Source organism: Alligator sinensis, unplaced genomic scaffold, assembly GCF_000455745.1.
Source record: "Alligator sinensis unplaced genomic scaffold, ASM45574v1 scaffold651_1, whole genome shotgun sequence".
Taxonomy (NCBI): domain Eukaryota; kingdom Metazoa; phylum Chordata; order Crocodylia; family Alligatoridae; genus Alligator; species Alligator sinensis.
The window spans coordinates 2,920,493-2,925,185 of NW_005842014.1; positions in this window are offsets into that span (position 1 = coordinate 2,920,493).

A 4,693-nucleotide genomic window follows, 5' to 3' on the forward strand; every position below is an offset into this window, starting at 1 on the left:
AGGGATGAGCCTGACTTGAACAGGGGGCTGTACTAGATGACCTTGTGAGGTCTTTTCCAACTTGACTTTCCTATGGTCCTAAGTATTAGTCAGGTAGCCTGATCTGCATCTGAGTTGGCACCTCCTGAAACAGCTGGAATAGTTCACACCTCTCAAAGCCATTTTTCAGGCTGTTTGCAAACTCAGACAGACATGCTGCATCCATTACACTTGTGTCATGTTTTGAATGCTCTCTTTTTAATCACAATTGGAAACTATTTCTCAAAATGGAAGTCCTTTTCATGGCTTTTCTCAGACGTCACATCTTACACTTTGTAGTGCACTAATGTAAAGTCTGAAGGTGCTCGGCCTAGTGCACTCAGCACTTGCAAAAACGTGCAACATGCTTCTTGCCCCTGATCTGTATTATGCTGTATTGTGGCTGGGCACAAATTCCCTGTGCTCTCCAGCAGCACTGATACCAGGACTAGTGGGACTTCCTTATGCATCAGTCACATTAGCTTTACATCCTGAATAGGTGTATTAGGGTCTTTTATCCGGTTCTTACAGTTTACCTTGCCCATGTATAAGCAATCCTAATTTGGCACCAGGTGCTCAACACAAGCTTCCTTTTCCCAATTTTTGGCTCCCACAGTGTCATTCTTCCCATTGTTACAGCCGGTCCTGTTAACAGGATACAAACTTTGTTCTGAGCTAATGCAAATCCGCAATGGCCTCTTGAACAAGAGGTTACTCAAAATAAATTGCATTTTTCCATTAGTTCCACTGGGGGTTTTTTGTGCAACTGTGGGGGCAAAATGGCTTATTTTAAAAACATGAAACTTTGCCAGCAGTTACAGAGTCCCCCATGAGGGCTGGTCATGTTAGGTTTAAAACTGCCATGACATTTAACTTCTGAAATCCAGCTGCTCTGCAGGCGCTTTGTCTTCATGGGCCAAACCCTGAAATCTAGCATTTTATTCTTAGTCTTTACTCAGGCAAAACTCCTATAGTCATCCATGAGTGCTAAAGTTAGTTGGTATCTTCCAGGTTGCTTATTAGTGACAAGATCCTATTAGCAGACAAGCCTGATCCATTTCCCACGGATGTCACCAGGTGCAGAAGCAAATTCTGCTTCATCGTTCTCATTGTAAATGCTGCAGCACATTTGCCACTGGAAAACCCTATGTATTTACACTGTCCTTAGTGAATGATACAGCAGAAAAGAGGAAATGTCAATCGTGCTTTTGCTCTCTAACTTGCCAGTGTAAGAGCTCAGTCTATCTCATGCAATTTATAATATGAATAAGAATAGCGTTGCTCTCTATGGGCAGGATCTCTGGCTTCTGCTGAAGTTTTGAATGGTTAGACACTGCAGGGTCAGGCCCTTAAAACCACACCTAGAATGTTACCCAGCACTTCCCCAAGGTATTCAGAGTGTTGCGCGAAGATGAATACGCAGTCACAGCCGACAAAACAATTAAGGTTGATAATATGATGAACAATTAAAATATTTGCCAAATAAAGCAAAACTTGTCATTTAAAAAAAAAAGGGAGATGGGTTTGGAGCTTGACCCTTGAAGTTGAATAATTAGAACAGAAAATGCCAGAAGATTAAGCCGAAGCTGTGAAGAAAAATTATTATTTTTCTTCAGAAAAATGCCAGAAGCACTGATGGAGTTGTTGCAAGGGGCCGGACTGAACCAGGTGAGCTGGGAAATGTAGTGTAAGGTTGTCTGTTTCATCCAAAGGAGGGAGACAAAAGTGAACAGCTTGTCCTCTGGTGCTATCGCTCTGCAGTGTTGTGGCAGCACAGTGGTAGAGCCATTATTAACAGAGAGAGTTAATTTGTTGTTAGTCTGAACTCAGGCAAAAGGCAGGGTAGAGATGCACACTTAGGGTGTTTATACACGTGCTCCGGGAGGCAGGTGGGGGCTTAAATTAGAGCGGCTCTGAGAGCTGCTCTAATTAAAGCACCCAGAGCATCACGTGTATCAGTGTTCCCATATTGAAAAACGATGGCAGGGTGCTTTAACTACAGCTTGTCAAACAAATTTTAGTTAAAATGCCTCTGGTGCCATTTTTCAGCATGGGGTCACATCGATACATGAGACACTGGGGTCTGCTGAAAAGCTGTAATTATCATGCTCCAGCAGACTCGATTAAGTGAATCCACTCTGATGCGCTGTAATTACAGTTCGTCGGAGCAGCCTTGATGCATGTGTGTAGGTGCCCTTATGGACAAAGAAAATAAAGTATATGTATAGAGAGAAAACAAGCTTTTGTGAACATAAGTTCACTTTTATGTTAATAGGTCACTTAATGACCTCTGTAGCTGCAAACAAGAATTCTGTTTCATGAACGTTTCAGATCATTTGTTTAGAATGGGAAAATGGCAAATATAATGCCCATCTTTCAGAAAGGGAAGAGGGTAGATCCAGAGGGATAAAGACCAGTCAGTCCCTGGAAAAGTCATGGAGCAGACACTCAAGCAATACATTTCTAAACACTTGGAGGATAAAGTGATTAGGAACAGTCAGCATGGATTCACCAAGGGCAAGTCATGCCTGACCACCCTGGTTGCCATCTATGACAAGATGAGTGGCTTTGAGGATGCAGGGAAAGCAGTGGATGTAATATACCTTGACTTTGGCAAGGCTTTTGATACGGTCTCCCACGACAGTCTTGCAAGCAAGCTAAGGAAGTACAGGTTGGATGAATGGACTGTAAGGAGGACAGAAAACTGGTTGGGTCATTGGACTCAAACGGTAGGAATAAATAGCTTGATGTCTAGTTGGCAGCTGGTATCAAGTGGAGCTGGTATCCAGGGGTCAATCCTGGATCCAGTTTAGTTCAATATCTTCATCAACAACCTGGAAAATGAGATGGAGTGCACTCTCTGCAAGTTTGCAGATGACACCAAGCTGGAGGGAGCAGTAGATACATTGGAGGGTAGAGGTAGCATTCAGAGAGACCTCAATAAATTGGAGGTTTGGACCAAAAGAAATCTCATTAAATTCAATAGGACAATTGCAAAGTCTTGGACTTAGGATGGAACAATCCCATGCAGCAGTACAGGTTGGGGACAGACTGGCTAAGCAGCAGCTCTGCAGAAAAGGACCTGGGGGTTACAATGGACAATAAGTGGAATATGAACCAAAAATGTGCCCTTGTTGTGAAGAAAACTAACAGCAAAGTGGGCTGCATTACTGGGCGTCTTCCCAGCAGATGGAGGGAAGTGATTATTCTCTATTCAACATCAGTGAGGCCATATCTGGAGTATTGTGTCCGGTTGTGGGCCCCCACTACAGAAAAGATGTGGACAAATTGGAGAGACAGTCCAGTGGAGGGAAATGAAAATGGTTTCGGGGCTGAAGAACGTGACTTCTAAGGAGAGGCTAAAGGAATTGAGCTTATTTAGTCTGGAGAAGAGAAGACTGAGTGGGGATTTAATACAACTTTCCACTACGTGAAGGTTGATTATGAAGAGGATGGAGCCGGACTGTTCTCAGTTGTGGCAGATGACAGAACAAGGAGCAACGGTCTCAAGTTGCGGCAAGGGAAGTTTAGGTTAGATAATGGGAAGAATTTTCTCACTAGGATGGTAGTAAAGCACTGGAACAGGTTACCCAGAGAAGTTGAAGACTCCATCCTTGGAGGTTTTTAAGACCTGGTTAGACAAAGTCTTGGCTGGGATGATCTAGTTGAAGGTGGTTCTGCTTTGAGCAGATGGCTGGACTAAATGACCTCCTAAGGTAACTTTCAACCATAATTTTCTGATTCTATGAAGAATAAAGGGGACTCCTGTCCAGATCCCTGCTCTACCTCTATTTAATGTGGGATTTGAACTGTGATAGCCCATATAATAGACAACACTGCTAATCACACCACTATGGATACTGCTTCTTTCAGTCTCTCTGGTTGGACATCTTCTGCCCTGTACAAAGATTTAAAACTTCATGTGGCCACTTAGGGGCTGGCTTTTTAGCTCAACAGTTGTGGAACCTATCGGGAATGCCGGAAACTTGCAATTCCTTGACCTGGGGTGTTCCACATCCTGAGCGAGTGCCTTTACCTCAAGGCTCTTTGGAGGTGGGTCCTTCCCTGATCTGAACCAGAAATTCCACCCTGGAGGTCGGCTACTTTCTTGTAGAAGCTGATACATTTCTGTAAATAGCTCCTGCTTCAATGAACTGGCATCTTCCAAATCCTAGGAGAACATCCCATCCATCAGGCCACTGGGCACCATGGTGTGAATCTCTCACTCTCTCCTGTTTCATTTTGTATCGCTATATATTCAGTGGAGCATGGACATTCACATTGTGGACATAATTGATCTTTCTATTTGGATACTGAAATAAAAGGAAAAAAAAAGAAAGGAAGCTTCCAATGTGAACCAAGCCAAAATTTAAAAAATGTTCAGTTTTTCTCACTGAAATAACAAAACTGTGAAAAAAATCACTTTGGCTCAAATAAAATATTTTGTTCATCCACAAAACAAAATGTTTTGTTTCCATGTCACATTTTTAAGAAGAACAAGAGTGGGAATGAAGGGTCAGATTTAAATATTTGGAAGGTGCCCTTCATTATATACAACAGAACAGTGGGTAGGGCAGTCACCAGAATGTGAGAGACATTTCAATTTCATATCTTTGTCTGCCTTGGAAAATGTCCTAACCACCTACCACAGGAGAAGCATCTCTCAATCTCTCCT